General features: G+C 34.0%; 1 long non-coding RNA gene across 2 annotated transcripts in view; it reads left to right on the forward strand.

Moving 5' to 3' along the window:
• The first annotated feature begins 452 nt into the window (after positions 1–452).
• LOC118197941 (uncharacterized) overlaps positions 453–13,052 on the forward strand; it is a 47,377-nt gene continuing 34,777 nt past the window's right edge. Inside the window, exon 1 of one of the 2 annotated variants that reach the window (XR_004759675.2) lies at positions 453–621. This is a non-coding gene — a long non-coding RNA (uncharacterized LOC118197941). Of the gene's footprint in view, positions 622–9,628; positions 9,884–13,052 lie in introns of those variants that run through there. The other variant, XR_015038743.1, reaches the window with a different exon arrangement.

Here is a 13,052-nt window from a genome sequence, read left to right on the forward strand (position 1 = left end):
CAATAGGCAAAGTCACAAAATTGTTTCCAACTAGAGACGGTTATACACGTGTGGCAGAGGTAAAAACTTCTTCAGGAACTTTTCTACGACCGATTCGTAAACTTTGCATTTGGAGATATCTAAGAACGATGACCCAGTAATCCAGCTGATGAACTGTATGAACACTTTTGACAACTCAATTTTAGAACTTTAACTTTTTTTTTTGCTTGAAATTTTCATAGATATTAGTTTTATTTCATTCTATTATTTTTCAGTAATGATGTAAAATTAATTTTAATGTTTAATTTCTGGCTTCCACCATAAATTAAAGGTAGGAGTATGTTAAATGTTCATCTAAAGAGTTTTTCCCTCACTAGAGGGCGCGAGAGAGAGGCTGTACAGTTACCATAGCTACCGAAATTGAATGATTAGAAGGCTCATAAACTTAAGCGCTGCAGTGTGAAAGAAAAATTCTGGAGTAAACATGTTAAGAAAATGAATTGAAGTATTATTTTTTTCTTTTTTAATGTTTTCTTTATGTAAATAAAATTGTGATGTCAAGAAATAGAATGGTGGTTTTTTTTCTGTAAAAAAGATTGCCAGCTGAAACATCACGTTAGATTCAACTATGCATCAGAAAAGGTAAATGAATTTAGTTCTTGTTTTTTAAATCAGTTATATAAATAGAACCTGCATACGTCAGTGGATTCTGACAACTTGGATCAGCAGTAGTTGATTAATTACGTAATAGAGGGCAATACTAAGAAAACATATTTAAGATGACGCTATTATTATTAAAATGTTCAAATATTTGATTGGCAGTTTTTAGTACTCTGCTCTATTTTTTTACAACATTTACATGCTAACTGCTCGACGTCAGGCTAATCATACAAAAATCCTTATTTTTATATTCAACATATTAATCACTCAAATGCTTGCATGTAATACAAGAATAAGCTGATTAAGTTAAAATGCGAGTAAAGTGAATTCATTAAGACTTTAAATGAGTTTTAAAGCTTATTTTCGTGAAACCTTTTAGCCTGACTTATATAAAGGAATGCCATTTATAATTTTGTTAGCTATAAGATGTTTTTCCATTTGAAAAATAATTTTAGATGATTTATTATATTAACCAGTTAACTGTGATTGACGACTATACTCGTCATGGAGCGTTTTTGTGTATTGACGAGTATACTCGTCATGCGTATAATGAAATGGAAAGATAAGAGGGAGGTTTATTTAGTAAGTACTGTACATAATGACAACGTAATAGAAACAGAGAAAAGAAAAATAATAACAAAGAAACCGGAGCTAGTATTTGATTATAATAAAAAAATGGGTGGAGTGGATATGACCGATGGAATTACCTTAGCGTACTCCACAGCAAGAAAACGACTCATAAAGTACTACAAAAAGATATTACTCCATTTCTTAGACATTATGTGTCTGAATGCATTCATATTATATAAAAAATAATGGAAGATTATCGCGTATTAACATTTTGCTCAAATTTATTGAAGACACTTTTGCGACGGATCCAATTGAAAGAAATAAATCGACACAAACTCGGCCATTTAACCTAATATAAGCCAATTAGGTGGGAATCATGTTCCGGATTATATACCCGGAACATTAAAAAAAAAAAAAAAAAAAAAAAAAAAAAAAAAAAAAAACTACGCGAAAGTGTTCGCTGTTCGCATTGCTACAAACGTAAGATCAGGAAGGAATCGCGTTACTGGTGTTCGATTTGCAAAGTCCCATTGTGTATAGTACCCTGTTTCGCTGAATATCACTCCACAGCGGGAATTTAAATGCTTACTTTTATATGTATAATATTTAATTTAATTTATTGCGTTTTTAGTTTAATATGTATGTAATATGCGCTTATGTTAACCAAATAAGTAAATATTAGTAATAAAAGTTTCAATTTTATAAAATAAACCCATCTTTTTCATGCAGTATCTTACCAGGGCAACTTGATTGACGAATATACTCGTCATGGCTCGATTCTGGCGACACAAAATGGTGCGCACTCTTAAACGAGGGCGCCACAGTTAACTGGTTAAATATCCACCTCATTAATTGACATTAAAACACACTGAATCTCAGTCTTACATAATTTTTGAAAAAAGTTTTATTTACATGTAATGCACCTAGTCGTGCTTCGCTAGATTATCATTTCCTTTAATATTTAGATGTCCAAAACATTAAAAAAAAACAGAAGATAACATTCAGAATAAAATTTATTAAACTGTTAAAAGACAGAAGCAGAACCTTTTCTACCCCTTACGTGCAGTTGCTTTTTTTTTTAACAACGCATTTATTCATTTGCGTACAGTGATTAAATTGATATTAATCAGATAAGTGGTGGAAAAGCGGCTAAACTGCTACGAGAATTTTTTAAGTCTACGCTTCAGTTTAAAATTAAAGAAATTTAGTGCAGAAAATATTAAGCTTGGCTTAAATGAAATACTCTAATATTACTGAGTTCCATTAACATATTTTGTTATTTTCAGCTAAAATATAAATATTAAAGATATTAAAAATTTCTGATTTGTTTTTCTAGTTCTTCTGAGATTAAATATCGTTATATACTTTCATGACTTTTGCATTTTAGTTTTGGATATTAGAATTAAATTAAAATGAATGAAGTAAGAATGAAATATGAAATACCCTCCAAATATGAAGAAATAAACGATTAATAATAAAAATATAAATTAAGAATAAAATTATAAATTAACAATGAAATTAATTTTAAATTAATAATAAAATTAGTTATAAAATTCATGCATATTTAGTTTACTGCCAGTACACCTGTTTTAAAATATTGAATTTTATACCTGAAGTTTAACAGTATGCGCTTTTCAATGAGACTTAATAAATTAATTTCCTGTTATTTTTTTATATACCCAGAATATTATTTATATGCAATTGATATAAATGGTTTCATTACCCAGTTTTTTTAAAGAAATATTATTTATTATTATTATATTAAGATGTCATTTATTTAACACCTCTGAATAGCTTACATTTTATAGAACCCTTGAATTAATTATAGGTTTACGGTAAGGGGGAATTTTTTGGTTTCCATATTATTTGATTATCTGTAAATTATCCTTACATTAAGGATAAAGGGAAGTTTAGTTTTGTGTTCAGTTAAGATATAATCCCTCATCAGTGTTTGGATTCATGAAAAGAATATGTAGATGAAAATTAACAACATCGCTACGTTTGAGGTCAGCCACTAAACAGTTATTCCTTTTTAACTAGTTGAAAATTTTAGCTAAGCTTCAATAAAGTATCTTCAAGTAATTAAAAATGTTATAGTCAAAAAGTGTTTTTTAAGAATACAATCAGCCTAAAATTATATACACCAGATATAACATTAAAAAACAATTAAAGGCAATAACATAAAGGAAACAAACAAATACACCCTTAGCAATGTTAATTATACTGTAACCTACCTTATTTTGCTCTTAAATGGTAGGAAATTTAGAATTTGAGGTTAGTCGATTAAAAATCAGTTTAAATTAGGCTCAACAAATACATTAAGCATTTAACACTTTTGATAACAGAGTGAGCAACGGAAATGCGTTGTTTAATACAAGTGTTCAGATTTGCTAAAAGTTCTCTTTAGTATCAGTTAATCTTCTTATTAAGTCATTATTCAAGCGAAGAAAATCAATTATTTAAAAGAAGGAATCAGTATAATCCTCGACTTAATATTTCGCTCTTTAATTGTCTTATTAAAACCTAAGGCTTTCATTTTAAAGCTGCAGTGAGGATCTAAAGAAAGCATCAATAAACAATGAAACAAAACAAAATTAGGAAATAAAAATAATAGCAAGTTCATATAGGATTTGAAATTTTAGGTATACGCTGTTACGTATATTTATTAGGCTGTTTCTTATAGGCTACCACTGTAATAAATGTAATCTTAACATTGTTAAAAACAAATTATTTTCCATTTAAAGTTTACAAATTTCTTGAATGTATATAAAAGAAAATTCTGCCTTCTCCTCCAAAGAACGCATTTTTAGTTTGACTAAGCCTGTTTAGCGAATTTAAGGACCAAAGGTTCATGTGAAATTTTTTAAAGTAGGAAAAATGTTTATTCCTTTTCCAAATTATTCATCTAGTCATATTTATCTGGTGTTGCTATAGAAGTTTTTTCTAACTTCTTTTATAAATATTAATAAGTTTCAACTTCTTAGCTTATTCAATACTTACCACATTTTAGGCTTAGCAAAAGTGTTTTGCTGCTGAACAGATCGAATATATTTTTTTCATTTCAAAACTTCTGTTTCTCTAATGTTACAAATTTTAAAAACTAACGCTTCTTTTTTTATCTTTTTATTTTATACTTTTTTTAAAAAATTTTAATGATTACTTTTTATGTGTTGGATTATTTCTGTTTTTCGTGTTCTGTGGACTCGCTCCACATATACTGAAAATTATTATAATTTGACTTTGATGCTATAACTTAAACAAAAATTAACACCACTTCTACACTTTAGGAACTTACAGATGTTTTTACCTTTTCATATACTGGATTACTTGTATTTGCATCTTTTGCCTTTTGGACTCGAGGCCCACCAGCGGCTGAGCGGTAAAGTCGCTGAACACTGGTAGTTCGGTCCGAGGCTCGAATCCCGCGAACGGGCTGGCTGCATGGGGGTTTCGTGGTTTTCCCCATGTGTAACGTGTATACGAGCCAGTTTCCCTTAGAAAGTCCTCCACGAAGGCATCCCTCCCCTTAGGCAGATAGCCCTCGAGGCTTTGCCGTAATTAAATAACCTAACCTTTTGGACTCGGCTGCTCAAAACAATACTTTTATGCTTTTTAAAATTTGTTCATGTTTTTGATTTTATACACTTTGCAATTTTATACGCTTTTTTACGTATACGCAAAAACTTTGATTTTATACGCTTTGCAATTTTATACACGGATTACGTCTTCCTGCAGGGTTGGACTGATAAAGACGCAGATTCTTTTTCTTTTTTTAATTATACTAAGTTTTAAACTTTAATTTGTGTCTTTGTTGGTTAAGATTCCTCTATTTGCACTGCGTCATTTCGAGAAAAATCCACGTCATATGACTCTTTCATAATTCTGGGTATGTAAATGGAACTAAACTCAAGCAGCCGATAGTAGTTTTACAGAAATATTAACTATCCAATCAAAATGCATTGAAAACCAAAACTAACTCAGTCTGAATTAAGATTTCACCCTGAACATACAGCACTTGCTTCTTACGATTTGGCTTAGCTAGACTGCAGTCTATCTGCACCTGCTTTCTTACTGCACATTTGTAAGGATCCTAACGTTTATTTTATTTTAAAACTGTACTATCACTTCTTATTTTCTACTCCCGGACAGAATTAAATGCTTTAACTTGTTTATGCAAATCGTCTTGCTAATGCCCAAGTACTTAAGTTGTGGCTTTTTGCCAAGAGGGAGAGAGAAAGAGTTTTAGGAAGCAAGCCGCTTGCCATTGCAGTTTTACGAGTTTTCACTCGGTTGCTGGTTGCCTTTAAGGCCAGAGGTTTAGCCAGTCTTAGTGCGAGGCATTTGTATACTAATTCAAAGTTAGCTTTTAGTTAGAGTTTTAGTTAGTACTTTTATATTCTTATGTTCAGACCACAAGTCGTTGGTCTCTGTATTCCGAAGTTCGGAAGGGCCTGTAAAGTATTGAAAATAAAGGGTTTCGTATACCCTTCCTGCTTGTGTCGTCTGTTATACACAAATCTTGAACATAGCTTGAGTAAGCTCCCTGTTCTTATTCAGGGCATACCATGTTTCCAAAGCAAATCAAGAGAAACACAAGTCCTGACAAATTTACCTAAACTGCAAACTTTTTGGAATAGGCACATATAATGCGCCAATTTATTTGTGGTCGCAACGTGTTTCCTGAAATAAAAGTTGAAGATTTAATCTGCCTTCGCCTCCAGTTTCCTATTCATTATGGCTTAACACTTCTACGCCCTCCCAATTTCTGCTAGTCATTACTTCTGAGTTTTAGTCTATTACGACATACAGGGTGATCAGTGAATAAGCCCTGATTTCAAAATTAAATATCTCTACAACAGAGATCGATAGAATTATGCGGTAAACTGTACGTTCATTAGCAAAACTGTAAAAATGGTGTACTTTTTAAAGTTTAGAAAATTTAGTTACGAAAATCGTTAACAGATGGCGCTCTGCACTGAAAACTCTTTTCTGAAAAGAGTAAAAAAAAAAAAAAAAAAAAAAAAAAAAAATAAATAAATAAAGTGAAGCAGCCTTTGCAATCAAAATACAATTTTTTTCAAAATGGTCACCGTTCGAAACAATGAGGTGGCGTAAACGAACAATGAAATTTGATATCACGTCTTGCAATGTCTCAACGGAAATGGAATCACATGCAACACCAATCAACGATTCAAGCTCATCTAGAGTAGCAGGATTGTTTCGATAGACAGTGTCTTTTAATGCTCTCCACAGAAAGAAGTCACAAGAACTCAGATCGGGAGAATATGGAGGCCAAGCTATACCTGTGTCAGTAAATTGTGGATAATCTAACGCAATTACTCTATTCCCAAAGTATTCATGAAGAAAGCAAAAAATTTTATCTGTTCGATGTGGTCAAGCCCTATCTTGCATGAACCAGTCGATACCCAGTCGATCCTCCAACGCTAGTTGAGTGCTGATAAATTGTTCCAAAATTGTAACGTAACGTTTAGTTATCGTTTCTCGTACGAAAAAAAAAAAAAGAGTCCGATAATGCCTCTGGCGCATACCGCTGCCCATGAAGTAACTTAGTGCAGTGCTTTTCTTCACATAAATGAGGATTTTCGGAACCCCAAATTCTCCAGTTTTTTTTTAATTAACGATTCCATTCAAATGAAAATGTGCCTCATCTGTGAACGAGATGCAGCTCACATGAAATCCGTCGTTGTCGACCATTGTTGGAATCTGATTCGCAAAGTCAACTCTTTGTTGCACAGCTTTCATGGGTATGGCCCCGATGACTTTGGATTTTGTATGGAAAAAACCATAGGCTATTTTTTAATATTTTTTGCGTGCTCGCGTACTTCAAACCTGTCTCTGATGCAATCCATCGGATGCTTTTCCTAGGATTTTACTGAACAATTCCAGAAACTTTGGCTGCATTTTCAGGAGTGACTACAGTTTGCCTAGGCCCAACATTTTCCTTTAGATCATCAGCCACGCTGCCAGTCCGTTCGAATTTCGCGAAGAGCATGCAAATGTGTTTCGCATCGGGTTAAAATGGAACATAGAATCGGTTTTAAAAACTGCGACATGTTGCCGTATGACTGTGTTCTAATCGGTAAATTCCAGAACCAAAAAAAAAAAAAAAAAAACATGTTGTTCAATGAAACACATCATTTCACTTTCTACGCTAGCCGTTTTTCGCTGGCCAACAGTCGTACTGATCATTTTCGAATTCGAAGCCCACTTTTTAAGGCTATTGATAGGTCATTGCGATTAGAACGCCATCTGTTAACGACTTTCGGAACTAAGTTTTCTAAACTTTTGAACACCATTTTTACAGTTTTGCTTATAAACGTACAGTTTACCGCATAATTATATCAATCTTTGTTGTAGAGATATTTAATTTTGAAATCAGGGCTTATTCGCTGTATCTCCTAAGTTGAAATAGTAGGATTATCTTAAATTTAAGTTCTTACAACATACAATATATATACATGTACATATTAATGTTATTATTGAATTTTCTTTTAAATCTAGACTTGTAAGATCTGTCTCTTCTATTTCACATAAACTAAACTAGATCCTACAATGAACCTCGCGAATTCTCTCACAGGCGTGAATGGAGTACCAGCTCAGAAGAAGCCGTTTATTTAATTCCAGCAAATAACAGAAAGGCACGATCTTCGTGTTTTACAAAACACTGTCAACTTGCGGTGAAACTTAAACGTAGAATATTAATCATTTCAAATTTAAAATAGAATATTGCTGGCTTAGCACTTTAAGTTACGTCTAACAGGTTGACTCAACAAAAACCTAACAGGCGTGATGATAATTCGAAATGGCCGAGAGGCATACTTCATACACACTTAGCTGTTAGATAAAAGGTTGGAACCTCACATTTGGCGCCCGAAGCGTTTTGACGAACTATGCCGTTAGACAACGAAAAGTTTTCGCCGACCTCTTCCACCTTTCAAGTCCCTCAAACTTCAGCAAACCTGATGGAGGGATTCGGATTTATCGGGGAGACACTGCGAGCAGCCATGAAGCCAGCCGCAACATTCGACAGCAAAGGCTCGGTGATGACTTTCCTTGAGGCCCACCAGCGGCTGAGCGGTAAAGACGCTGAACACTGGTAGTTCGGTCCGATGTTCGAATCCCGCAAACGGGCTGGCTACATGGGCGTTTTCGTGGTGTTCCTCATGTGTAACGTGTATAAGAGCCAGTTTCCCTTAGAAAGTCCTCCATGAAGGTATCCCTCCCTTTAAGCAGATAGCCCTCGTGTGCTTTGCCGTAATTGAATAATCCAATCCGATTTTCCTTGAGCAGCTGGAATTATATTTCACGTTATATCCAGTGAACCAGCTGCAGAAAATTACCATCGCTACTACGAACCTAAAAGGTTAAGCTCTCAGTTGGTATAAAAGAACTGGCAAGTTTTTGTTGGGGGATTCAGGTTCGGAAAATTATACTTAAGAAAATTTTAAAGCAGCGCTAGTGAAAGCATTCCCAGTTGTTAAATACCGTGCGAAGTTTAAATTTGAATTGTTTACTAAGTAGCAAAGGAATTTCGACGATTTAACGGATTTTATCTTAACGAAGATCCAAATTTTTAATATACTGTATGGAAAAAAGCAAGATAATGAACTTATTGAAGTAATACTGCTGTGGCTACCCCCGTCAATCCAGGACTTTCTCGAAGTCAGAAAACAGCAAATGTAACAAAAACCTATTCCAGTTAGCGGTGAAATTGCAAAGCAGAAAAACCACGGAAAACGCGAGTACAAGCAACTTTCGCCAATATTCAAGGTTTCCCCCGCAGAAGAAACTTCAAGATCAGTAGAGTTCGTATTGGCAAATGGAGTAAGTTGAAAAGTCAGATAACAGGAAGACTGATCAGTCTAAATGATTCGGACCTAAAAAGCCTTAGAACCAAGGGGCGGAAAAGAACAAGTTAAACTTACCGCGGTGGCCAAAGAGACAGCCCGATAACCGTGTGGGAAGAAAAGTCCCTCAGAAATCAAGTTGAACAAAATTTGGCCTTGCCGGAGATCCATATTTTACTGAATGATGTTCCTACTACCGCCCTTCTCGATATAGGAGCCCAGTAGAGCTTCCTTTCTCAGGAATTTTTTAGAAAACCTTTTCGTCACTATAGACTGTTTAAAACAACGGGATAGAGGGTAAATGCCGCCTAGGAAGCAATGTGCCTGCATGAGAAAAATGGGGCTTCACGTTCAAATAAAGAATGAAATTCAGAAAGTAAATTTTTTGGTGGTAAAGCAGTGGCGTAGCTAGGATTCCAGCTCCCGGGTACAAAAGAAGAATTTGCGCTTCTTTCTGTGTGCCAAGAATGGAAAACATTTCATTAAAAAGTTTCGTAGCATCAATTTGCATTGCCTGGATGCTGCGCCCGGGGACAGATGTCCTCCCTTGCCCTACCCCAGCTACGCCACTATGGTAAAGGACTTGTTAACTTCAGTTATCTAGGGGGGTCGATTACTTACGCCACTGTGGTAAAGGACTTGTTAACTTCAGTTATCTAGGGGGGTCGATTACTTACGCGCAGCTAGCGCAAATCTTAACGTCAAGAATTCTACTTTACAGGTAGACATGGACGCCGTTGAAGAAGAGGAGACAAGTAGACCTCATTTATTTGGAAGAAGACGACAGGAAGAAATTGAAAGAACTGGTAAGAAAATTAAAAAAAAAAAAATTTAACGAAAAGCCTGAATTCTTCCAGGTAGTTACCCACAACATCGATGCTGGTGGTTACCCTCCAACCCGGTCTAAGCCTTATAAGTACGACTGCGTGAAGGAAGACATTCTGGAAAAGCACATCATCCAGAAGATCACTGATAATAATATTATTATGCCAGGCACCAGCTCCTATGAGAGTCCTGTAGTACTGTGAAAAAAAAAAAAAAAAAAAACAGTTTACCACACTCAGATCCGAACTCATGGAGGTTCGCGATTGTTTACCGCAAGTTAAATAGCATAACAAAGTACCCCACGTATCCCCTCACGATAATTGATAAAATAATGAGAAAAATTCGTTCTACTAAATATGTGACTACACTAGACCTGACGTCAGGCTATTTTCAGATCGCAAAGAAACCTGAGAATGACGAAAAGACAGCTTTCATTACGAAATCGGGTGTTTATCATAGACCTTATAAGAAATAGACTAACCCAAATGGGTTTTCTCCCTCGTTTGAGGCGTTGCCGGCTGTCACCTTGATCACATCCGGAGAAATAGGGACGACTTGCAGAAATTTAACATTGGTTGCCTATTGCAGCGCGTCTAATTGTCAAGAAAAGCTGGTTGTAGCGCCTCATTTCACAAATTAGAATTTCTACATATTTTTATTTTTGAAATTGAGATTGATTTTTAAAAATTTAGCATATTTTTCAAGCATAATTAACGTTTCAAATAATTATAAAGCTATTGCATGCTTTCAGGGCTAGATATTTTTTTTAGCTTTTCCTATGCTGTAAGGAAATTTGTAACTACTTCTTTTAGAAAATAATATTTTAAATCTGAACTAATAGAAAATTTCAAACAAGCAATTTTCTCTTGCAATTTTTATGCTTTTTATTGGTGTAACTAAGTAAAAAGTACTAAAATATTTAAAAACGAATTTTTGAAAGTTTTGTTTAAAATTCTAAATTGTGCTGCTTTTTTAAAATTATAGATGAGTATTATAGCACAATTTCTATAAAGGAATTTTATTTCAATTATATTTCATAATACATCATAGTGATAAACACTTTTGACTCCTTAAAAATTTTTATACATTTAATTCTAATATTAAAATTGTATTTAACCGTAATAATTAAGTTTGCTTGTATTTTATAGTGATTATTCTTTAAATTTATTTTTAGTTCTGCATAAGATTTTTTTTTATTCACTGTAAATTTAATTTATTAGCCCAAAGCGGCGGTAGTCTAGAAAGGTTGTTAGTTTCGAAGCGCCATTCTGAGCTCTTTTACTATATGTGTCCGTGTCTCCTTGCAAATTGTTATTGCCAAATATTATCGCCCTGTATTATATGTAAAGAAATTAAATAATGAAGAATCTGCATGAATACATGTATGTTTCTTGCACTGTGACAAAAACGACAGTATCTAGAGCCATCAAATTTTGAATAATGTAATCCTCCATCCGAACCCGATTTTATCCCCAGTGCGGAAATTCTTAAGATATGCTGCTTTCAAATGTATGTGGTTTACCGGCGAAGAACATGATAGGTTACACACAAAACTCTAACAAACTCTCTAACAAAGTCAGTGGAACTTCGACTTGAATACCGCTCTTACTCATTTGCATTAACCGCGATTATAAAAATACATTCTGGTCAGAAATTGTCAGCTGAAATTAAGAAGGATAGGAAAGTAGCTTTAACTAAAGATAGCTGTTAAAAACTTACGATAAACCTTACATCTTTAACCACAAGAATTTAAGTACTCGAAGAATAAGGTCTCATAATGGGCCGCCCTATTGCAAATAACCGTTAAGTCCACATGCTCAAAATGTTCGGGGTCTTGAAGATGCACGTAAATAGCTTTGAATTCAGGTTCCTTTCTTAATTCCGAAATTATTATTTCACGGACTCAATTACCTTAGACGTTAGCATAGCCCATCTAATTGTATTTCCTTCTTCGTCAATCTAAATTCTTGATAGACCTAATTAATAATCTAAATTCTTGATAGATCTAAATTCTTGATAGAAAAAAACGTTCCTTTTGGGCGTAATATAAAATCTGAGTGCTTCTAGATTTTATTTTATCTTTTTTTCCCCTTCATTACGCTGAGAATATTTTATGCTCCGAATTTTAAGAATTATTAAAATAATTAATCCACTTTAATGTTAATAATTCAATGATCATATAATCAAATAAATATGATCGTTTTGTAATGTTATTATAGTTACTGCCTGAAAATGTTCATTAAATTAAAAACAAAAATTATCAGATCTTGTTTAATTTTACCTTATTTATTTCAAAGCATCACGTACTATCAATCTTATTTAATTTTACTTTATTTTGACGCAAAATTTAAGTTCATAAATTTTGTGCTTAGAATTTTTACCTTTTATCAAAGTAAAGATGTTTGTACAAGAATTACGCGCGAAATTCAGTAAAAAGTGCTTTAATAAGATATATTAAATCCTATTTTGAAAAAACTGTGGCTTTCATAATCTCATCACTATACAACCTATCACATTTAATAATTAAAAAGAGTTATGTGATGCAAATGCCATAGGTTTCAGTGTTAAAGTAAACCAGATCGTCCCTACTCTTTCTTGCCGACATGTTGGTGACGCGCGCCCCGCCCACTGGGTTAGTCTATCTCTTATAAGGTCCATGGTGTTTATACCTTTTTGAGAATTGCGTTTTGCTTAAGTGGAGCTCCGGATACATTTCACAAGGCTATGGATATCGTTTTAAAGCCAGTTTTAGGCAAAAGTACAGTTATTTACCTTGATGACATTATAGTCATCAGCGAAACGATAGACGGACACATTAAACATTTGGTTTTAACTTTGTTATATGAGGCTTGCCTGAAGGTAAACGCGAAAAAGTGGAAGTTAATTAACGCCCTAGTTGTTAAATTCACAGAAGGGGACCAAAATTTAGAGATCGCAGCAGGCGTATCAGATTACGCAATTGGCGAAGTTCTTTCCAAAAATAGGCAGCCAGTAGCTTTATTTAGCCGAATGCTAAATCAAACTCAAAGGAATTACTCGGCAACTGAATGAGAAACTCTCGCTGTCTTACTAGCCGTGCAAAAATTCCGCATTTATTTCGGCAGCACCCGATAACAGTATACTCAGACCATGCGGCAATTGGTCGCTTGT

The sequence above is a fragment of the Stegodyphus dumicola genome, chromosome X1 (assembly GCF_044657685.1).
Source record: "Stegodyphus dumicola isolate Sdum_Otavi_A_Nest chromosome X1, ASM4465768v1".
Classification (NCBI taxonomy): Eukaryota; Metazoa; Arthropoda; class Arachnida; order Araneae; family Eresidae; genus Stegodyphus; species Stegodyphus dumicola.